Here is a 25,664-nt window from a genome sequence, read left to right as displayed (position 1 = left end):
TATAATTTTTTTTTGACAATCTTAGAACACATATATGCATGATTGAATCACTATTAAATTTTTTGACTGCCTTATAACACATATATGCATGATTGAATCACTATGAAAGTTTTTTGACAACCTTAGAACACATATAAGCATTATTTCATCACTATGAATCTTTTTTGACAACCTTAGAACACATATATGCATGATTGAATCACTATAATTTTTTTTGACAAAATTAGAACATATATATGCATGATTGAATCACTATAAAAGTTTTTTGACAACCTTATAACACATATATGCATGATCAAATCACTATAAACTTTTATTGACAGCCTTAGAACACATATATGCATGATTGAATCACTATGAAATTTTTTTGACAACCTTTTAAACACACATATGCATGATTGAATCACTATAAAATTTTTATGACACCCTTAGAACACATATATGCATGATTAAATCACTATTAAATTTTTTTTACAACCTTAGAACACATATATGCATGATTGAATCACTATGTAATTGTTTTGAAAACCTTACAACACATATATGCATGATCGAATCACTATGAACTTTTATTGACAGCCTTAGAACACATATATGCATGATTGAATCACTATGAAATTTATTTGACAGCCTTAAAAAATATATATGCATGCTTGAATCACTATAACATTTTTTTGACAACCTTAGAATACATGTTTGGATGATTGAATCACTATGATTTTTTTTGTTAGCCTTAGAACAAATATATAAATGATTGAATCAGTATGAAATTTTTTTGACAGTCTTAGAACACATATATGCATGATTGAATCACTATACAATTTTTTTGACAACCTTAGAACACATATATGCATGATTGAATCACTATAAAATTTTTTTGACAACCTTAGAACACATATAAGCATAATTTCATTACTATAATTTTTTTTTGACAACCTCTAAATTCTGTTAATGTCCTTCACTTTATTGCCAGTCTATGTGTCATTCAGCCATGTTACTTTGATTGCCTTAGATTAGGTGCATTGCATATAATTTATTTCATTATATTTTGTTTATCAATACTAATATTTCGGTTCTCTTGTAGGATGCTGAAGATGATCAACGTAGAGGAGCTGATGGATGCATGGATGGAGGAGAGGCAGATCGAGACAATGAAGAAGATGATGCTCCGAATCTTGACGAGGATTAGCTTCATGTGTTGAATTTGTTTCACGTACTTGTTGTTTCAAACAAAACTCTTTGTATATGTTCACTTGTAACTAATTAGAACTTGGCGAGGATTATACTGGGTTGTTAAATTTGTTTCACTTATAACTTGTGTTAAATTTATTTCACCTACTTTGTATATGTATTTTTTATGTGTACTTTATTTTTTACACACAGGTTATATAAATTGTATAACGAGAAATTTTTTTTCGATATCTATATTTCAAACAAATTTTTTTTATTTTTATTTTTAATTTTGTGATGGATTAGTGATGGATAATATCCGTCGCTAATATCCGCCATGAATTTAGCGATGAATTGGGGATGGATATTTATCTGTCTTAAAAACTGAATCAGCCAATGTTTTATGATAGAATATATTCCATCGCTAATCTGTCGCTAAATTGGTGACAAATATTAGAGACGGATATGTGCTTATTTAGCAACAGATTAGCGATGGATCATGAAATTCGCTAATCCATCATGAATTAGCAACAGATCAGTTCTGTTGCTAATTAGCGGCCAGGAATTTGCGATGGACGCTATCCATCGCTAAGCCATTTTCGATCCGTCGCTAAACAGTTCAGTAATAAATTGATGATGGATTAACATTGGATAGCATCCGTTGCTAATCTGCATAATTCTTGTAGTGGCAGTCGTACCATTGTGGAGTACACCACTAGGTTCAGACACTTAGATAAATGCGGTCAACATACCTACATTACAAATAAGGAACATGCCTTAAAGTATATGCAAGGACTTTGTGATGGCTTGAGGTTGAGAGTTCTCAGTAGTAGGCCCTAGAACCTAAATCAGGCTATCGAAATAACCACGTTGTTATAGGCAGATTGGGATTCTTCTAGATAGTCTCAACTGACTAAGACTGGAGGCAATGGGAAGAGGCCTCAAAACTTTGTTGTAGGCCAGAATAGAGGGTCGTCAGCTAAAAGGGCATGATTTCAGTAGGGAGGCAACTTCTGACAACAACCACAAGATGATAGTTGCCTGAAATGTAAGAGGCACTACAAGAGCAAGTGCTACTTTGACATCGGCGCATGCCTATAATATGGAGGAATGAGATACTTCATCAAGGGCCACCTCAAGATGATGGCACAAAATAGGCAAAATATGGCACCAAGAGGCCAACAATAGTGGTAGCAACTCCAACAACAACAATTGTAAGGACAGAAGTGAGCTATGGGATGCGTCTATGCAACTACTGCAAAGGAACTGACAAAGGACGTTGATGTGATAGAATATACCATCTTTATTGTGAACTTGAGGCTAAAATGTTGTTTGTTACTAGTGTCACACACTCTTTTGAGTCTAAGCATTTTGCTAGCATGATAAATATAATACTTGTTGTATTGGCTTTTCTGGCAAGCGCTTCTGTGGTGGAACCCAGCATGACCCCTTATAGAGGACTTGGATGTTGCAAGAGAATTCACAAATGTATTTTCTCATGATCTTCTAGGACTACCCCTTGTGTGGGAGATTAATTTCTCGATAGAGTTAGTGCTTGGTATGACCCCAATCTCTAAAGCTTCATATCAGATGCAACTGTAGAATTGAAAGAGTTGAAAAAAGCAACTACAAGAACTCATAGATAAAGGATTTATCTGACCTAGTGTATCACTATGGGGAGCCTATGTGCTCTTTGTAAAAAATAAAGATGGATCAATGCGATTGTGCATCGATTATCGTATATTGAATCATGTGACTAAAAAATAAGTACCCTCTTCCACGTTGTGAACACCCCAAATTTTTCAAAGTTTTCTAAAAATGACCCTTTTGCCCCTAATCCCGTTTTCTGAGAAAAATCAAATCATTTCTTCAGATTTTCTGAACTAAATTCCGTAAAGCTATATTCAAAATCAACTCCGGATTCAAATCCAGTACTTTAAATCCATATTTCCTCCAAAAATCCGGATCAAAACTCGTTTCTGAAGAAATTTTCTCAAAATAGCTTTTAAAAATTCTCAGAAAAATTCCCTCTTGTAAATATTTTTGCAAAATTGCCAAAAAATTAGTTTTAATCTTTGTTTTCTCACAGATTTTAGGATTTTATTCTAAAAATACAAAAAAATTGAAAAGATAATGCAAAAAACCAAAAAATTGAGAAAATTATGAGAAAACCAAATGAGTGTAAAAAAAATCGATTTTTCTTTTTTGCTAAAGACCTCGGAAGCCCCTTTTTCGTAAAAATTTGAAAACCGAGGGGGGTCTTTTGCAAAGTAGGTTTTAGGGTTTTTCCTTCGTAAAAAAAAAAAAAAGGGAAAGATAGCCGCCCCCCTTCCGTTCTCTCTTGACTCCCTCTCTCTCCCGATTTCCTCCACCAAAACCCTAAAAACCTTGGCACACCCTCTCTCCGTCGCCGCCCATCTCCAACGGCCACAAACCCTAATAAGACTTCTCGAATCTCCTTCTCTCTCTTTAAAAGAGGGCACGAAGGAGAAGCTTGGATCATCCGTTTTTCACCCCTCCATAGCCTTCTCTCTCTTGAACACGACCCGTGATCCGCCCTCACCCCCGCATGTTTCCCTCTTCATTTTCTTTCAATCGCATTTTCACCTCCTCCATTATCCTCCTTATTCTCTTTTTTCGCCACTGGTGTGATTTTTCCCCCCAATCAGTGAAGAAAACTCCACCCAACAACAATGGGTAGAAGAATTAACTCTTCCGATTTCAGTATCTTTTGAATCCAGTCGTGGTAAATAGTCTTTCTTCCCTCTACGTTCTAATTTCTTCTCTTTGTGTTCCTTATTTTGGCCGATTTACGCATCAGCGGTGGTATTGGGTTGCCTGTGTAACACCAACCTGCCCTTATGCTACAGTAAAAGGAGCAATAGTGTTCCAACAATAGTTTCCCTTTTCTTTTTCTCTTTTTTTTGATTGATTCTTGCTTTCATTTTGGATTTTTCTGAGGGTTGTTTATTATCTCTATTCTCGAAATTTTGTTTCCAATTTTTGTTAGTCGTTACATCTCTTCGTTAATAATAGAATTTACTGTTTCATAGTTCATGGGTATTTTTTTTTATTTCATTTGGGTATTTGATTTCCTGTTTCATAGTGACATTGATTATATTTCTGGATCGACTCTAAGCATTTGGGTATTTGATTGATTGTGATTTGGTTCCCGGTAAGTCATAGTTAAACAGTTTGATCGATGGATCTGTTTTGAATACTGGGTCATCAATCTCGGGATCATTTTACGCATCGCCTTATCATCAAAGTTTTGAAACTTCAATAGGCTTCTGGCAGTCAAGTATTTTTCAAGACCAGCATGTGAGGATACCTTCTCAATAGCTTCCGAAATGCTTTGTCACAAGGGTATGTTATCAATGGTAGATATATCTTTATTCAAGAAATTTCTTCTACAAGAGTCTAGTAATTAAAGTTTTTCTGTGGTTTAAGAGTGATCAATTGAAAATCTGGGTTGACTTTGATCTGTTAGTTCCTGTTTTTGCATCGATTGAATTCTGACAAATGGCTATTTGTTTGTTGATCGATCGAATTCTCAGTAATTGATGGTCTGGATTCCAGATCGATGTTCGAAAGTAAGCTTACATAATCTCGCTGTTTCTGTTTTGCGACAGTTTGATATCATGTTCTACTGCCTTCCAGCATAAAGTTTACTCATATCAAGAACAATATGATGTTTACATTTGATTTGAATACAATTTGGAAACAGCTAAGCTCCAGTATTTTGCAGATATCAGTACCTGTCAAGATGATGCGCTGCTCGGTTACTTTGGAGTCAAATTCTTGTTCGCCCTACCTGTTGTGATTGTAGGTTGTAAGTTGCAATGTCCACACGTGCCTTGGCATTCTCAAACTGGCGAGTGGAGTGACTAAGGTCCGAGACAGTTGCAGCAACTGTTTCCAATGGTGTCAGGCTTTTTGCGATTAATACAGATGCTCAAGCACTTGAGCATCAAACTGCCGAGAATCCACTCCAAATTGGACAAATGTTTGACTCAAAGATTAGTGTGGGTGGGGGTACTGGTTCAAATGCTGCACAGATGTCAAAGGATGCTAGCTATTTGACTGTTGACATCAAGGCTGTTATGAAAAACTCAGGAACCGCAATGCTTGGGATTGGTGTTTCTCCTAGTAAGAATCATGCTGAAGAATCCGTTGAGGAAGCAAAATCATCTATTGAATCTGCTACTAGTGTCATGTACGACATCACTGAAGGAAAGGATATCACCCTGCAAGAAGTCAATGGAGTCTCTCAACCCACCTGCAGATTTTATCTGCAATTTGCTAAAATCATCATGAAGTGCTTGCATGGCAGACTTGCCTCGCCAAATCTCTATGAATGAGCATGCATACGTTACCCCTTTTAAGCCAAACTCTTGTTATTATGCTGTCTTTTCCTTCAGAGTTTATTATGCCATTAAGATTATTTCTGCATTTAGTTATGTTTTTCGGTATATATTTCATACAATGTATGATTAGCTGCCCCATTGTTAGTCTTATTCAAGGGAGCTGTCACTTCCATATTTTGGATGTTCACGAAAGGATGTGAATGTGAATCACCAGTGGTAAGAGTTACAAATCCATGTAAGAGCTGTCTTTACTAGCTGAACTCTGGTTCTTGGAAGATGTCTTAGAGCGCAGCCTGCCTGTCATCAGGTCTTGTCCAAAATCTTGTCCCCATCTGGGTGTAAAGGTCATTCGGATGACCTCAGAACAGTCACTGTGGAATATAATTGAACTTGCTGTTATTCATATATCTCTTCTCTTCACCATTGAATGGATAACTAGCTACTTCAGATTGTAACTGTTTGGTGACAATTATTACTTGTTGAGTTACAGTTCGAGTCCTACTCAAGTTGCTGAGGATGTTGTGATCACAGATGTAAAGGGTTGGGGTTGCGGATCAGAAAACACATTTGGAGTCCAATCGAATTGGATCCAGGACAACTGAAACTTGTGGTGTTTTGTATCACCATATTGCAAACAAAATTTTCATGGCATGAAGCCAGCGGCCCTCTATGTCATTTGGTATTATACTAATCACCCTTATTACCTGTTCGTTGCCTTCACTTGCATTATCAAATTCTCCTTTTTATTTTATTTTATTTTATTTTATTTTTGTTGAGATGTTTTTTTTATTGTTGTAAATACTTCTTTGTTTCTGTGTTGTTTAAACATCCCTTGCACATTTTCAGAGTTATGCCATCGAATACCCTATTTGCAGATAGAATTTGGTTGTGGTCAGTAAGACCCATTCTTTTACCGTTTCCTTTCAGAGATCTGAAGGGATTAGTGTTTAAATTCTTTATGTCGCCTAGATTGAATTTACAGCATTCACATTGTTGATGTCTGTAACCGTGAGTTTTGAATCATCTTCTGATAGCATATTTTGAACCCATCTGCTATGCTTTTCACAGTGTTAATGTTGGTCTTCAGTATTTTTTTTTTTACCCTGCATCACACTATTCCCTGTTTGTATGCCATTTACAACTTTCATTTAAGCTAATTTTAAGTGGATATATATATACTCTAGTGTGAATTGGTGGATGTTCTTCACCAACTGGTTCTCTAGAGAAGTCTACTATGCCTTTATCATGTGGTCCTGGGTCTCTTAAAATCGTGGTTGTTCAGACACTTTTTCAAGATAATTCAGATATATCAGTGATACTTGGTGTACATCCGGGTCCTGCTGAACCAATGATCATGTTTTCAACCCCGCTGCTCATCGGCTGATGCTTATTGATGGTCCCGCTGTCATAAACAGAACATATTGCAGAAAGACTCAGAATCTGATAAGGCGACCTCGATGCAAAACTGGTAGAATTGGTACGTCAAAACTCAGTTGAAACACAATAATCTTGTTGTGGCACTCCTTTCCTTTCACAACACAACGTTGCACTTCCCAAACCATATTACCTACCAACACACATCACTTCCAAATCCGTGCCATATCATTTGCAGCATCTTTATATCCTATTCATCATTTATGTATTACATTTCTGTTTGCTGTCCTACTTTCATACTTACTGTATTATGTTAGCACAACTATCCTTCAATTCCATCATCTGTCGTAATGGCACATGCATGTTAATCACTTGTATTTCAGCAACCCTACCCTATCATTTTTCTATGTATCATTGAATATCATCATGTGTTCCCATGACATCTTCATATACATTTAGATGGCTAGATTCATGTGTGCATCTCTCATATGGCATGACCATGATATTTTGAATTTTTACTTGGTATCTCCCATCATTATTTATATTCGGGCAATTTGGCTTTGTGGCTAACTCCATTTTTTACAGGGAACATGTGAAAAATATCCCTACTTGGAGTTGTAAAACTTTCATGTATTGTAATAGTTAGATTTTTAATGAGAACTTATATATCCTGTTTTAGATTACAATGTATGAGCATTGTAAATATCATGAATTACTTATTTCATGCATTTTTACCTTTATTTCTCAAAATTCCCACAATGGTGAAACACGAATGGCACGTGCACCATTTCGTAAGAGGTAAGTTAATTCCAAGTTGACGATTTACATCAACGGCCATAGTCGGGGTGTAAACAAAACTTAGAATTTTTATCTTTTACAAAATAACACTGGACCCGCACTGGATCCATTTTCATAATTCATCATATTTTTCTAAAAATATTTTCTTCTTTTATCAGAATTTAACTTAAAATTAACTCAATATATATACCAATGGCCATAGTCAGGGTATATTGAGAGTTAATTTCATTTTAAATTCTATAAAAGCACCAAAAAAATGTATTTTATTCTTCACTTGAATTTAAATGTGATTATTATATAATATATCCAATGACCATAGTCAGGGATATATATTATATCTTCAATCTCATTCTTAATTCATTTAAAGAATGAAATAGCTTTTCAAAAGCCAATTTCAAAGGTTTAAATTCATTCATCATATAGGATAGAATTGCATCATATTTTCAAAACTTCCTTTTCAAAATTCCAAGTGATCCTTCTTCTTAAATCAAATCTTATCCAAATCCAATTCTACCTCATTTCAATATTCAAAAAATTCAATTTCAAAGTCCAATTTGACTTTGAAATTCCAAAATCATTTTATTCAAACTTCAAATTTCCAACTTAATTCAAAATTCAACTTCAAAGTTCAATTTAACTTTGAAGTTTCTAATTCATCCTCTGATTCAAAATCAAGTTTTCTTCAAGTTCTAAACCAAAGTTGAGATTGACTTTGAATCTCAAAATCCAAACCTTCCTAAGTTAAATCTGGGTTTTCAAAACCCAGATCCATCTTTAAAAAGTCCTATTTGGACTTCTCAAAACCCAAATCCAAAGCCAAAACTTAGTCTCAACTTGGATCCAGATTTCCAAGTATAAACTCCATTCTGCTTTGGACCTCCAATTAACAGATCTAAGTTCCATTTAGGATCCAGATCCTTATTCCGTTTCGGATCTCCAATTACAGATCCAAATTCCATTTAGGATCCAGATCCTCATTCCATTTTGGATCTCCAATTACAGATCCAAATTCCATTTAGGGTCCAGAACCCAATCCTACATTGGATCTCAGACTTCAGAATCCAAATCCATTCTAAGATCCAGAATCCAATTCTACATTGGATCTCAGACTCCAGATCCAACTCCATCTTAGGGTCCAGAGTACAACTCTATCTTGGATCTCAGATTTCAGATCCAAAAACCATCTTGGATTCCAAATCTTGAATTCAATTCCATTCAAAAATTCAAATCCAAATTTCATCTTGAATCCAATTCTTAAAATCCAATTCCATTTTCATTTCAGATTTCAAATCCAATTTCTATTTTTAGGTCCTAAATCCAGAATTCGATTTTGAACTTTATTTAGGATTCAAACTTTGGATTCGGATTTCATCTTGAAATTCCAACTGCTCCAAATCCCATCCTTCAATTCCTTTAGATCCCCCACATTTCCTTCTAACTTCAAAACTTCAAAGTTAGAATTCAATTCCATTCCAAATATTCATCCAAGTTCAAACTTCCAAATTCAAAGTCCATTTATGACTTTGAAATTTTCTTTCTTTCAGTTTCAAGATCATTTCTCTCAAAGATCCAAATTCATTTTCCTAAGCTCTGATTATTCTAAAAACTTAGAACTTCAAATCTTAAGTTCTAAGTTAGAAAACATTTCTTCACTTTATCTGATTCACTTGAAAATTCTTCAAAATATTTTCAAAAAGAGCATACATCTTTGCATTTGCACAAGCATGATTCATTGTGCATTTTTAGACTTAGGATAAATACTTAGATAATTTCTTAGTAAAGCAAAAGGCATTAATTTGACCCTTGGTTCGATTACCTCTGGTAAAGGCGCCAGGAACGGTCGAACCTCGTGCCAACGAGCGGATCCCGTCTCCCAATTTTCCCGCAAATATTTCAAAAACGGATGCGAGTTATTTCAAAATATTTTCAAAATTAAGGTCAAGTGAGACCCGCAAAAGAGTTCCTCTCCTCTTCTCTTCTTTCTTTTCTCTTCTCTCTTTCTTTCCGTTCTTTTATCTTTTCTCCCTTCAAAAAGGAGGAAAATAAGAGGTTGGAAAGGAAGAGAGAGAATACTACGAGAGGAAAATTTTTGCGATGATCACAGGTTTGGCGACCGAGATGGGACTCGTCTCCGTCCGGTTGAATTTTTTTTGCCTTTTCTTTTGCTTTGACATTATCTAAATCTTTATTCTTCAAAATGTCAGCTACATTTCCATGCAACCCCTAGGAGCCTAGATTATGTCCTAAGCTGACATTACTTGCATATAGGATCTAAGCATGGTTTGGTAGGACCATATTGAGGAGATTATTCCATGCTCACATTAGACTTAGGTCTGAAATACAACTCTCCTCAATTTTTGGGATTGAATGCAAAACAATGTATGCAAGTGTATGCTTCTCTTCATTTTAATCTACCTCTTTAGGACTTGCACTAGAGCCATCTGATTTATTGCATGTTGGACATATTTTTGAAAACCTCCTTACCTATATTGACCCGGTCTTCACGTTGCTGAGCTGTCTCACTGAACCATAGTTCGGGAGAGAGCCTCACAACTGGACCACTTATTTGGGTTCGCGCCCCCCTACCACGTACCTAAGGGCCATAGTCCGAGGTATATCGGTAGGTGCTCAAGGATGTTGGGAAGCCATTGCCTTAGAACCGGAGGAATATTTCTATGCCACGTACTTCGAGCTTCAGCTTGAGTATATCGGCGTGTCTTGATTGGAATCAGATGATTTGAACCCTAGAGTTAGGATTAAGGTCCTACAAGCCATTTCAAAAATTGCATTTAGAGTCAGCCTCTAGGGATTGCTGTTTGTACATCCTTGTTTGTATATTTATGATTGTATGATATTTTATATTCCCTATATTTTCCAAAACCCTGGGTATATATTATTCAAGATTTCCTCCTTGTTTTAAAAACCCAGGTGTATTTTCCTTTTCTTCTCTTAAATTTCTTCTAATTCTTTTTTATCCTGCCTGCAAGTCTTCAAAATTTTTCTTTTCTATATTCCATTCCCTACTTTCATTTACAATAAAACATCTTTTTGTCAGGATATGTCCTTTTCAAAATTTATCTTTATTCACATTTTACTTGTCTATCCTTTTCAGAAAAACAAATGCGGTTGTCGCAAATTTTGGTGACAACCCAATCCCTCGTAATGGGATGTTTTCATTTTATGATTTCCTCATTTATTAAAATTTCTTCCTAGATCTTTTCTAAAAAGACCCATTTATAATCCACAGAGAGCATCAACACTATCAGTTAAGTCGGGCAAAGCTCAGGAGATTACACTGCTCTAACATCCCAGTTATAAGCAAAAAGAGTAAGGAATGGATTCTCAAAAGTTTGTCAAAAGAGGGGTTCAAGACAGCAAAAGTGAGATCGATCCTGCGATATATCAATTATTCAAAAAGATGATGGTGGAGATATTATCTGAACAAGCTGAAGCCAATTGCGGAAAAGCTCCCGAAGAAGGAAAGACACCTGTCGCCTTCCCTTTGACTGAACACAGCCACATCAGTGCAGGAAACTCTAAAGCCAGCAGGATCACCCATCAAGGCAACCAGGGCAGCTACTTGGGAGGACACGAAAGCCAGTTTGAGAAATATTGTGAAAACCATGATAGACTTCTTCAATACAGTCCTCAGCAAAAAGGCAAGAAATAAGAAGAACCAAAGCGTAAGGATTGGAGCAGGGATCGAGATTTCACTCCTTTGGATGAACCGCTCGACAAAATCCTCTAATACATGATGGCCAACAGATTACTCAGGCTCCCAAAAGCCGCCAGCCCTTCCACAGTCATGGGAAAATATATAGACCAGTTTTGCAGATACCATCAAGTAACAGAACATGACACCGAGCATTACTTCGTCTTCAAGAATATCGTTCAAGATTGCCTTGATAAGAATCTCTTTGTCAAAAACGAAGAAGAAAAGCATCCGGATCTCCTAAACATGCAAGCTCAGTCCAGCTACCAGGCAAGGGTCAGTGCTCAGCAGAAGCCAAACAAGCCGAAGAAAGCAAAGCATGAAGGCTGGGGTTATGATCGTCAGCTTACCCCTCTAGGTCAGCCAATTGAAGAAGTTCTCCAATACCTGCTCGAGAAAGAAATGATCAAGCTCCCAAAGCAGGATGATCCTTCTGTCACCAAAGGAAAATGGAAGAATCGCTTTTGCAAATTTCATCGAGCAAGGGGGCATGACACGGAGCGCTGCTTTGTCCTAAAAGACATTGTGCAAGACTACATTGATAAAGAGCTTCTGGTACCAGAGGAAGGAGAAGAGCAGACTGCAGTTCCGCCTGAACCATTTCCATATTACTCAGAGAGTTGAAAATACCAAGAGTTTTTCGCTTTCATCCCTTTCTGTTAGTCGTTTTGTAGGGGCAAGTCACCCCAGCCTTTGTGATTTCTTTTAGTTAAAATACTTGTAAATATTCAGTTCTGTTATCAACTTTTACTTATCAATGAAATGTCAAATTTCTTTATATCTTTGATATCCAATACTTCCTTCTTTTTGCTATATTGGGGCATTAAATTCTTTTTCTTTTTCAAAAATACGGGACAATCCTGACATCATTCATGAGAGAAATGATATTACCTATGAGGGTCTTTCAAAAATCATGAAAATTTTAGTTCAGATCTTCTATTACAACCTTTTTTCAAAGATCAACCCTTGTGTTGATCATATTTTTCTACAAATCGATTTTAAATCATCGCATTTCAAAAATCAACCCCTGAGTTGATCATATTGATTTCAAATTATTGCATTTCAAACATCAACCCTTGTGTTGATCATATCTTTCTAAAACAAATTGATTTCAAATCATTGCATTTCAAAGATCAACCCTTGTGTTGATCATATTTTCTGAAAATTGATTTCGAATTATTGCATTTCGAAGATCGACCTTTGTGTTGATCATATTTTCTAAAAATTTGGTTTTCAAAACATTACATTTCAAAAGATCAACCCTTGTGTTGATCATATTTTCTAATTTTTTTTTTTTTTTCAAATCATTACATCCAAAGATCAATCCCTGGCGTTGATCATATTTTCCAAAAAATTGAATTCAAATCATTACATTCAAAGATCAATCCCTTGTGTTGATCTCATTTTTCAAAAATTTGATTTCATTCAAAGATCAATCCCTTGTGTTGATCTCATTTTCCAAAAAATTTGATTTCATTTCATTCAAAGATCAATCCCTTGTGTTGATCTCATTTTCCAAAAATTTGATTTCATCTCATTTAAAGATCAACCCTTGTGTTGATCATATTTTCTAAAAATTAATTTCAAATCATTACATCCAAATATCAACCCTCGTGTTGATCATATTTTCTAAAAATTGGTTTTCAAATCATTGCTTCAAAAAGTTAACCCTCATGATGATTTCTCATGAATGATCCCTTTTTAAAGATTATCTCTCGCGGTTAGTCTTTCTTTCCAAAAAAAAAAAAAGATTTTCTCATCTTCTTCTCTCATTTTAAAGATCCCACATGCAGGCAGGATCAAACTCTTTTTCTCAACTTTTATCAACCTTTTGTTTATTCATCTTTATCAATATTATCAATTTTATTCATTAGTTATCCATTTTATTAATTCTTCTTGATTCTTATTTTCAAAGACTACCCTTTCAGGTTAAGGGATAAACCTGATGCCTCTTTCCCATGAGGCATTTCTTTTTCCTTCTTTTCTTTTTCTTTTTCCTCCTTCAGGTTAAGGGATAGTCCTGAATGTCTTTCTTCCTCTTTTTAAGCTTCATTAATCTCTGCCAAATCTTTTTCTTTATCTCATTTTATCAATTTTATTTCTTTTTTGTCGATTCTTTATTAATTCTTGCCAAACTTTTATTCCCTTCCCATTTAGGATAAGGGATAATCCTGAAACCCCTCATAGGAGCAACAATGCTACCTGTGAGAATTATTTCCATAAAAAATTCCTTGATTCTTCTCTTTCGTCAAATCTCCCATCAATTTCTATCTCTTCTCATTTGTTCTTTTAAATGTTATTTTCTCTCCAATCAAGATAAAGGGGCAATCAGATCATTCAGTCCCCTAAATGGTCATTCTCAATCCCAGGTCCGGTCCTCGCACTGGCAAATTTCCAAAACTCAATCTCTTGTCAAAAACCCGAGTTTTCACTCGGGCTTCTCCCTTTATTCTTTCGTTCGAAGTTCTGAGTTCCGACCAGGACTTCCTTTTGAATCCAATCCTCGCATTGGAAATCCTTCATCTCTTTGGAAATCTGTAAACACCCCAAATTTTCCACATCCATTCTCAAACAATCCTCCTCAGGCAGTGCCAACCCTGTTAGGTCAATGTAGGAGTCAAACCCCGAGTCAGTTTCAGAAAATCACCATTTTACCCATTTTCATTAGGAAAATTACCATTTTACCCTTAGGTCATCCCAGACCCCAGTCAGTCGGAGTCAACCAAGCTCACTGGTCAGTTCAGAACATTTAGAATATCAATCATTCCAAGCTCATCTGAGCTCACAGTGAGAAGACCATTTTCATTTCTGACCATTCCTACCAAAATAGGATCATTTCTTCGGGAATGAGCTCATTTCTCACTCAAATCCAAGCCAATTGTCTCCGAGTCAGTCATACTCCCCAGAGTCTAGCTTGAGCTCACCAGGAGTTCAAATGCTCCAGTTTCAGTTCAAAACCATTTCCAAGTGTCTAGGAGCCCATTTTAGTCCATTTTAGCTCTTTCAGCTGAAATTGAGCTGAGTTCAGTCAATTGAGCTAGTGTTCAAGCTTTGATTTTAGTTCATATCAGTATTACTGACCTTTGTTCTAGCTCAAACCCAGTTCAGGTTCGTAATTCACTTCACTCTAGTAATCATTCCGTACCATTTCTCTAAAAATGGCAGCTTTTCTTGAAAATTCAGTCGGAAAGGTCAGTTGAGTCAGTGCCTGGTCTGTTCATTTGAGTTCTAAAACTCTAAAACCCAGCTCAATCCAGTTTATTTCAGTTTAATCTAGCTCAAACCCTAATTTCTAGTGTCACTCTAGCTTGGCAGAGCTCGAAAATCATTTCTTCAACCATTTTTGCAAATTTTGTCAATTTTAACACTTTTTGAACTGATACAAGTGTCAATCGGGGTCTGACATCCAAAATTCTTCATTCAGAGTTAGCATTTCGCATAGCATTTCATGTCATTTCTCATCATTTCATATCATTTCTCAGCATTTCATAATATTTCATCACATTTCATTCCATTTTCGAAGTCCAGAACTCCAGTTTTATAAATTTCAATCCAGATCGAGTTTTAAAAGCTTTCAGAAATCAATTTCAAACCCTGGGTTTTCAAAATTGACATTTTTACCCCCAAGAGTAAATTTGGAAATATTTTCTCAAGAAAAATAATCTGGATTTATTTCAAACTCAAAATTTTGAATTCTACACTGGATTTACTTCGCAACGGGGTATTGAACTTCAAAATCCGAGCTCGTTTCAAAAACTGCCAAAAATAGCTCGTTTTGTCTGAAAATAGATTTGGAAGCATTTTCTCGAGAAAAACAATTTGGATTTCTTCCAAAATTAAATTTTTAAACTCTACATTGGATTTGCTTCACAACGAGGTATTGAACTTCAAAATCCGAGCTTGTTTCAAAAACTGCCAAAAATAGCTAGTTCCGTCTGGAAACTTTCTAAAAAGACTATTTTACCCCTCTAATCGTCAAAATGAATTTCAAAAGTGGAATTTGGACCCGCTCTGAGATGGCCCATTCATTTACTTTTCTATTTTATAAAAAAAAAAGATGTTTCTTTTTATTTGTTTGTTTTTGTTTTTATTAATTTTTATTTATTTATTTTATTTTAGAGAGGTGGGACCCACAAGATGGTCACCCAAACCTCCAGCCCCACTTTCCATTTTTTTCTCATTTTTTCTTTCCCTTTTCCTTTTTCCCTCTTTTTCTTTCTTTCCTTTTCTTTTTCTTTTTCTTCCTTTTCTTTTTCTTCTTTTCTTCCCTTTCTTTCCTTTCTTCCTTCCTTCCTTTCCCTCTTGCCCAGCCATTCACGTAAAGGGTTCTCTCCCCCTTTCCCCTTTTCATTAAACCCTAGGTAAAAGCCAATTAAAACCTAAGTTCTAAAACAAAAAAAAGAAAGAAAGGAGCAAAAGGCTACGGCTGGTCCATTTTCCCCTTAACGCACCTCTCTCTCTTTTTCTCTCTCTCTCCCTTTAGCTATCTTCTTCTCTCCTTGGCTGCTACAGCCACAGCAGCCTTCCAACCTCCAGAAGCACCTTAGCTTCAGCCACCACAGCAACCAAGCTTCCTCCTTCACCCCCATCTTTCCCAGCCGGTGCTTCCTTGGCAGCTCCTTCGGATTCAAGCTATCAACAGCAACCTCCATTGCTCCACCTTCACCACCTCCACAGCAGCATAGCAGCTCCAACATCTCCACCACAGCTTCAACACCCCCAGCACTTTGGAAGCCTTCTCTGCAATCGGTTCCAGCCACCTCCACAGCAGCCATCATCGAACTCCATCTTGCAACAGCCACCTCTTCCAAGAGCTCCTCTAGCCGGACCCCTACCCAACTTCAACCACCTTCACGCCCAATAGCTGGTCCAGCATATACAAGGAAGCATCCCTTTTCAGTTGGTGTCATCTTCCTTCAATTGATCCAAACTAACCCAAGGTAAGATATTCATTTTGTTTTTTGTTTTTTTATTATTATTATTTTCATTTGTTTTCCTTGTTTTATGTTGTTGCTATTGAGGGAAAATGATCCATCCAATCAATGGACCAGATCCTCCCTTCTCATAGCCATAAAAATAAATATGATTTGTGTCTCCCTGAATTTTTCATGTTTCATTCCATGTTTTAGATAAATTTTATGTTTTATGTATTGCATTTAGTCTCATTTCTCCGTTTCTTGTTATTTAGCTCAATTTAATTGATAGTTCATCATGTTTTATTTTAGATATCCACTTTAGCTATGATTTCATATAAAACTTTTCGTTCAAAAATCCTAAAATTTTGGTGATAGTTACAATTATCTGTCTGTGATATCCTGCAAAAAAATTGAAATCCATTTGAGCTTTACATCCCTATTAAACAAATCAAACCATATATCGGGTTTTCTGTCCTTTTAAATTTCCAGTTTGCGCTTTAGCAGACAAGAACCTCCGACACCACCCTCGTGGGAGATCCGGATTGTTCTCAAAAAATCACATTGGATTTACAATCGAATCTACTTATGATCTGGAAATTTTGAGGATTTTCCTGACAGTTTTGACCTCTGTAAAAAATCGGATTTCTCAGACCCCTGGGAAAATATCGATTTTCTTTCGTCAGGGTATAGACAGACTCTAATTCATCAAGTCCACCAAATCTGTAGCCCGTCTGCAAAAACTTTCAATATAAACGTTGTTTCTAACATAATTTACTGTCATTTCCCAAAATTGGGGAATTTTTTGATCTGTTTCATTATTTTTCCCAGATTTTCCCTTTCTGTCTAACAGATCCAATGTCCAGGAATTCCAGAGATTTAGGTCTCTGATAACAGTGTGGCCTTTTCCAAATCGTAACCCGAATCCTAATAGTGTCAAAATATCAAATCTTCCTCTGTTTGTCAGGGACATTTTCCCACAATTTCAGCCTTTTTCCCATCTGTCTGCCATTTTTCCCACATTTTCTAACAAAACCTGTCTGTTTCATTCATTTACTAGTCACCGGATTTCAATCCAACTTGCCGGAGTGGTACAGCTCCGACCATAGGTCAAAAGCAGAAAGTGTAAAAGGAAAAAATCCTTTCCCTACTTTCCTCTGTCACCCCATAAAATTTGGGAAATTTTTATGGAAGTTTGATATCGTAAATCTCCTTTAGAATCAACATTTTAGGCAAAAATCATGAAAATTAGGATTTTTATTTGAATTTCCATATTTAAAAATACAAAAAAAATTAGATTTTCGAGCTCCATTATGTTTCTAGGGTTATTTTAGGTGTCCATGCCAAATTTGGCTTAATTCCAAGTTCATTTGCTCCATGTGTTAGTTTATCTTTAAATTCAGAAGCGAAAATCAGGTTAAATTTGATATTTATGATATTTTCGCCAATTTAGGGTTTTTATCATGTACATAAGCATGTAGAATCATATTAGGGTTAATTTTAATGTCATTTGCATTTCATATTTTCAATTTTGCAAAATTTATTTCAGAAAACCCTGGTTTCAAGGCCATAGTCTTGTTATCAGGGGTATTTTGGTCATTTTGACCTAAATTTCGAAATTTCAATTTCTAATTCTCCAAAATTTCATGCATATCATCATATCTTATCATATTATGTTTGATTTATTTCATTTGATTTTCAAAATTCCAAAATTTACAAAAATTCTTTCAGAAAACTCTGATTTCAAGGTCATCAGGGGTATTTTGGTCATTTTGACCCCAATTTCGAATTTTCAAGTTTATTTTTGAAATTTATTCATTATTTATCATGTTTATATCAAAGGGGGTATGAATCTGGGTTTATATCTGAATAATATCCGATAATTTTTCATATTTTCGGATAAATTTAGAAAAACCTACATTTTTGTGCTAACTTTATTTTCCAGTTTTGCAGGAATATTCAAGAAGAAGACTTAGCCATTTTATTTCTTTTATTTTAATTCAATGTAAAAATCAATGTAATATTTGGAATAAGAGTTACATTTCTGCTTAAAATAGGGTTGCATTGCATATAGTTTAATTTCTGCAAAATTTTAATATGTGATGTATGATTCATGCACATTATTTCAAATTCACTATGGTTTACACGAATGGCACGTGCACAAGCTTTTATGAAGTTTATAAACTCGGTGAGATTCGTATTTATGGCCATAGTCAGAATACGAAGAAAACCAAGATTTATGATCTTCGTATTAGCCACATTCAGCCTACACACTTAGGCTAACTTCAAAATGCATTGCATTTTTTAAAGTTTTAAAAGGATTTCCCAATTCCTCAATGAAATTCCCTTTTCAAATTCATATTCATTCATTCATATCATTCAAATTGCATTATTCTCAAATTCATTTTCCAATTTCAATTTCAGAAAATTCAACTTTCTCAAGAATTCCCAAGTCTTTCTCAGGATCTGATTTTCTCAAAATCTTGAGTTTTCAAAAGAGATTTCAAAGCATTTCCCGACTTCACACCAAGATTTTCCAACGTTTTAAAATTCTCAAATTTCAAAATCCCAAGTTTTCAAAAATCGATTTTCTCAGATTTCCTATTTTCCTGAGAACCCGGTTTTCCTGAGAATTCATTCTCCTTTTCAGAAATCCTTTTCCAATGAATTTCCTGATTTTCCCAGCATTTCTCAAATCCATTTTCTCATAAAATCAATTCCAAGTTTCCAATCTCAAAACCAATTTTCTCAGATTTTTAAGCTTTCCTGAGAAATCACTTTCCAATGCAAATTTCTGATTTTCAATGAACTTCAATGATTTTCCCAGGAATCCCAATTTCAAGTACTTTTCCAATCATTTTTCCAGCATATTTCAATTTTCCAAAGCAAACATCATGTTTCTCAAACTTGCATTATTTTCAAAATTTCATAGCACAAGCCTGATTCTTTGTGCATTCTAGGAAAAATAGAGCATAATTTAGATATTTGAGTCGAGTTAAAGCACATAATTGGTCCTTGGTTCAATTACCCCTGGTAAAGGCGCCAGGAACGGTTGAACCTTGTACCGACAGTCGGATCCCATTCCACGGAATTTTCCCGTAAATTTTCAAAACGAAGGCGAGTAATTTTTAAAACCATTTTCAAAACTTTGGTCGAGTTTGACTCGCGAAATTCGTTTCTCTCTCGCAAGGGAGGAAAAAATTTTTGCGATGATAACAAAATCCGAGTTCCAGCTCAGGTTTTTCTTCTATTTATTTCAGTCGAAGTTCTGAGTTCCGACCAGGACTTCCTTTTGAATCCAATCCTCGCATTGGAAATCCTTCATTCTTTTGGAAATCCGAGTTCCAGCTCGGGTTTTTCTTCAATTATTTTCAGTCGAAGTTCTGAGTTCCGACTAGGACTTCCTTTTGAATCCAATCCTAGCATTAGAAATCCTTCATTCCTTTGAAAATCCGAGCACCAGCTCGGGTTTTTCTTCTATTATTTTCAGTCGAAGTTCTGAGTTCCGACCAGGACTTCCTTTTGAATCCAATCCTCGCGTTGGAAAACCTTTCATCATTCCTTTGAAAATCCGAGTTCCAGCTCAGGTTTTTCTTCTATTATTTTCAGTCGAAGTTCTGAGTTTCGACCAAGACTTCCTTTTGAATCCAATCCTAGCATTGGAAATCCTTCATTCTTTTGGAAATCCGAGTTCCAGCTCAGGTTTTTTTCTTCTATTATTTTCAGTCGAAGTTCTGAGTTCCGACCAGGACTTCCTTTTGAATCCAATCCTCGCATTGGAAATTCATCATTTCTTCTACCTCTTCAGGTTAAGGGATAAACCTGATGCCTCCTGCTAACGAGGTATTTCTTTCCTTCCTTCCTAGTTCAGGATAAGGAGATAAATCCTGAAAACAGACCACACGCAGTTAGGATGTGACGGGTCCATTGAATTCAGAATCTTTCATCAAAATTTTACTTTCCTAGCTCATCTTCCCACCCCAGTCCTCGCACTGGCTATTTTTCAAAATTTTCAATCATATGTTGAACTCATTTAGAAAAATCGGTCCTCGCATCGGTAAACTTCTAAATTCAGTGTTTTGATCAAATTCTTCCCTTTTTACAGAATTCAAGTTTTGACTTAAATTTGATGTACTTCCAAAAGATCCGGCATCTCGCTGGTCATGTGTTTCCAAAAGATCCAACTTTCGTTGGTCATGTATTTCCAAAAGATCCAGATTTTGCTGGTCATGTATTTCAAACGTTTCAGCTTTCCGCTGGTCATGTATTTCAAACGTTCCAGCTTCTGCTGGTCATGTATTTCAAAGGTTCCAGCTTTTGCTGGTCATGTATTTCCAAAATCAAAAGACTGCAACTCAAGGTCTCATCAAAATCTATATTGAATGATTATTTCACAAAGAATTCATGAAAACTTTGCCAATTTGCTAAAAGCATTTGTTGATTCTAAATATATTCTCCACGAAAAGAATTCTCTCAGATTACCTCTTGTATTTCCTTCCAAAAGGTGAAACTTTTTGCGAAAAGAGGTAAAATTCAAATATTTTTCTGTTGATCAACCAAAAGGATGTAAGAAATATCCTCGATATGATCAATAAAAGAAATCTTCAATGATGTTGAAAAGCCAGAAGCGAATTGATATTGATCTTGGCTATGGCGCGTGTTTTAAAATGACTTTCTGGCAATCAGACAGTGGAAATATCTGGAGCTATAAAAGAATCCACTCAACCCATATCTTCTCATTGTCGTTTAAAAAGTTGCAATCAAATATCCGCAAAAGGGATCTCTCAATTGTCGTCAAGATGAAAGCGAATTAAGCGAGTGGATCTCCGGGGCCAAAGAAGATTTGAAACATCTCCAAGATGACGGAGTTTGTGACAGATCCTTCCAGGGAAAGTTCGGATCACTGTCGAGATGAAGGCAGATGCGATGAACCTACCGACAAACCCTAAAAGATATTTGATTTCAGCTACATCTAAAAGACCTCTTTGAGCCAATATCATATAGAATCCCTGAGATAAAAGAAGGATCGTAACATCTCCAAGATGAAGGAGTTTGTGACGTACCCTTCCCTGAAAAAGAGAGAAAAAAAAAGTCAGGACATCCAAATGAAGGATGATGTGAGAAACTGAGAAAGCCCAATGACTCAAAAAGAGTGCAAAAGATCATCATGGGAGGACACCCAGATATCAAACTGCCAAAGTTGCCAAAAGTCATCTTTTCTCATGCAAAATTCTTTTATCAATATCTTTTCATTACTTGCTTTTATGAAATTAAGAATATTTCTTTTATTCTCATATCAGGAAAATGGATAGCTTCCTTGAAGAAAATCATCAGTGCTAAATTTTTGAATTTGACTCTTAAAACCGAGGAGTTAACCTCATTAGAGGAAATACTCTAGGTAAAAGAGGGAATATCTTTGCACATACATGCACATTTAGAAGCATCTGAATCTACTATGATTTTATCTTATTGGCAAAACTTCTTAGCTATTCCAAGAATTAAATAAACATTCAATATTCACTTTGATGCAACCTAGCGTTGTTTGTATTTCCCAAAAAGGGTTGCCTCAGAAGAAGTATCTCCTCATGTCCCATCACGGTTTTCTCATTAACGAATTCCGTATGGATGACCCACTTAGGATAAGGGTCAAAAACCTGAACCTTCTGCGAAAGATCATTTAATTTCAAAAGCTATTTCAGTCTCAGCAATGAGACGCCCAATTTCTTCCACTTTTCAAAGCTTTAGGGACTCTATATTTCCTCCTTTCGCAAAAACCCCTCTCGGATTTGTTCGTCCAAATTTCGAAGGTCCCATCGTGCTTTCTCCATTTTTGAGAAACCTGTATGGTAGATTTCCCCCACTCAGGATAAGGGTCAAACCTGAACCATTTGCGAAAGATCATTTACTTCAAAAGCTATTTCAGTCTCAGCAATGAGATGCACCATTTCTTCCCCTTTTCGAAGCTTTAGGGACTCTATATTTCCTCCTTTCGCGAAAACCCCTCTCGGACTTGTTCGTCCAAATTTCGAAGGTCCCATCGTGCTTTCTCCATTTTTGAGAAACCTGTATGGTAGATTTCCCCCACTCAGGATAAGGGTCAAACCTGAACCATTTGCGAAAGATCATTTACTTCAAAAGCTATTTCAGTCTCAGCAATGAGACGCACCATTTCTTCCCCTTTTCGAAGCTTTAAGGACTCTATATTTCCTCCTTTCGCAAAAACCCCTCTCGGATTTGTTCATCCAAATTCCGAAGGTCCCATCGTGCTTTCTCCATTTTTGAGAAACCTGTATGGTAGATTTCCCTCACTCAGGATAAGGGTCAAACCTGAACCATTTGCAAAAGATTCTTTGATTTCAAAAGCTATTTCAGTCTCGGCAATGAGACGCCCAATTTCTTCCCTTTTTCAAAGCTTTAGGGACTCTATATTTCCTCCTTTCGCAAAAACCCCTCTCGGATTTGTTCGTCCAAATTCCGAAGGTCCCATCGTGCTTTCTCCATTGTGAGAAACTCGTATGGTAGATTTCCTATCCAGATCAAGAGTTAACCCGGAACCCCGCTTCGCGAGGTATCTTCCTTGCAGGTTTTGGATTAAACCTGAGTCTCGTTCCAACAAAATTCCTCGTTTTGACCAGATGTTTTCTTCCAATCCATCATGGTTTCTTCCCATCAAGGAACCCATGCTTTGTATATCCATCCAGGATAGGATCTTACTTGAGCTTCATTTCACGAGGCATTCTCCAAAAATGTCCCATCAAGATTCTCATGTATTCCTTTCCTCATTTCAAATTCATTTTGATATATCTTTGTCCCATCCAGGTTAAGGGCTAAACCTGCATCATTCCAATAAGAGTATCTTGTCTCACCCATGAGACCTGATCAAAATTCTCATTTCCCACCATTTCGGAATTTCCACCCAAAAGTCTCATTACGATTTCCTCACTTTTTACTCAATCATATCGTTTTCGAGGATTTCGTCTCCCCAAAACCATTCAGGACAAGGTTCTAAGCCTCAAAAAGCCATATTTTCAAAATAATTCTTCCACACCCAGTTCAGATCTGCTGACTGGGGCATTTTCAAAATTTGGAGTGTTGTCTTTGCCACTAAGCTCGGCTTTCAACCGGCTTAGTAGCAAAGAGGGGCATCTGTGAACACCCCAAAATTTTCAAAGTTTTCTAAAAATGACCCTTTTGCCCCTAATCCCGTTTTCTGAGAAAAATCAAATCATTTCTTCAGATTTTTTGAACTAAATTCCATAAAGCTATATTCAAAATCAACTCCGGATTCAAATCCAGTACTTTAAATCCATATTTCCTCCAAAAATCTGGATCAAAACTCGTTTCTGAAGAAATTTTCTCAAAATAGCTTTTAAAAATTCTCAAAAAAATTCCCTCTTGTAAATATTTTTGCAAAATTGCCAAAAAATTAGTTTTAATCTTTGTTTTCTCACAGATTTTAGGATTTTATTCTAAAAATACAAAAAAATTGAAAAGATAATGCAAAAAACCAAAAAATTGAGAAAATTATGAGAAAACCAAATGAGTGTAAAAAAATCAATTTTTCTTTTTTGCTAAAGACCTCGGAAGCCCCTTTTTCGTAAAAATTTGAAAACCGAGGGGGGTCTTTTGCAAAGTAGGTTTTAGGGTTTTTCCTTCGTAAAGAAAAAAAAAGGGAAAGATAGCCGCCCCCCTTCCGTTCTCTCTTGACTCCCTCTCTCTCCCGATTTCCTCCACCAAAACCCTAAAAACCTTGGCACACCCTCTCTCCGTCGCCGCCCATCTCCAACGGCTACAAACCCTAACAAGACTTCTCGAATCTCCTACTCTCTCTTTAAAAGAGGACACGAAGGAGAAGCTTGGATCATCCGTTTTTCACCCCTCCATAGCCTTCTCTCTCTTGAACACGACCCGTGATCCGCCCTCACCCCCGCATGTTTCCCTCTTCATTTTCTTTCAATCGCATTTTCACCTCCCCCATTATCCTCCTTATTCTCTTTTTTCGCCACTGGTGTGATTTTTCCCCCCAATCAGTGAAGAAAACTCCACCCAGCAACAATGGGTAGAAGAATTAACTCTTCCGATTTCAGTATCTTTTGAATCCAGTCGTGGTAAATAGTCTTTCTTCCCTCTACGTTCTAATTTCTTCTCTTTGTGTTCCTTATTTTGGCTGATTTACGCATCAGCGGTGGTATTGGGTTGCCTGTGTAACACCAACCCGCCCTTATGCTACAGTAAAAGGAGCAATAGTGTTCCAACAATAGTTTCCCTTTTCTTTTTCTTTTTTTTTTGATTGATTCTTGCTTTCATTTTGGATTTTTCTGAGGGTTTTTTATTATCTCTATTCTCGGAATTTTGTTTCCAATTTTTGTTAGTCGTTACATCTCTTCGTTAATAATAGAATTTACTGTTTCATAGTTGATGGGTATTTTTTTTTAATTTCATTTGGGTATTTGATTTCCTGTTTCATAGTGACATTGATTATATTTCTGGATCGACTCTAAGCATTTGGGTATTTGATTGATTGTGATTTGGTTCCCGGTAAGTCATAGTTAAACAGTTTGATCGATGGATCTGTTTTGAATACTGGGTCATCAATCTCGGGATCATTTTACGCATCGCCTTATCATCAAAGTTTTGAAACTTCAATAGGCTTCTGGCAGTCAAGTATTTTTCAAGACCAGCAGGTGAGGATACCTTCTCAATAGCTTCCGAAATGCTTTATCACAAGGGTATGTTATCAATGGTAGATATATCTTTATTCAAGAAATTTCTTCTACAAGAGTCTAGTAATTAAAGTTTTTCTGTGGTTTAAGAGTGATCAATTGGAAATCTAGGTTGACTTTGATCTGTTAGTTCCTGTTTTTGCATCGATTGAATTCTGACAAATGGCTATTTGTTTGTTGATCGATCGAATTCTCAGTAATTGATGGTCTGGATTCCAGATCGATGTTCGAAAGTAAGCTTACATAATCTCGCTGTTTCTGTTTTGCGACAGTTTGATATCATGTTCTACTGCCTTCCAGCATAAAGTTTACTCATATCAAGAACAATATGATGTTTACATTTGATTTGAATACAATTTGGAAACAGCTAAGCTCCAGTATTTTGCAGATATCAGTACCTGTCAAGATGATGCGCTGCTCGGTTGCTTTGGAGTCAAATTCTTGTTCGCCCTACCTGTTGTGATTGTAGGTTGTAAGTTGCAATGTCCACACGTGCCTTGGCATTCTCAAACTGGCGAGTGGAGTGACTAAGGTCCGAGACAGTTGCAGCAACTGTTTCCAATGGTGTCAGGCTTTTTGCGATTAATACAGATGCTCAAGCACTTGA

Source organism: Nuphar pumila, chromosome 14 (assembly GCF_984573655.1).
Source record: "Nuphar pumila chromosome 14, dmNupPumi1.hap1.1, whole genome shotgun sequence".
NCBI classification, from domain to species: domain Eukaryota; kingdom Viridiplantae; phylum Streptophyta; class Magnoliopsida; order Nymphaeales; family Nymphaeaceae; genus Nuphar; species Nuphar pumila.
The sequence above is the reverse complement of the archived record's forward strand: the minus strand, read 5'-3'. Positions refer to the sequence as shown.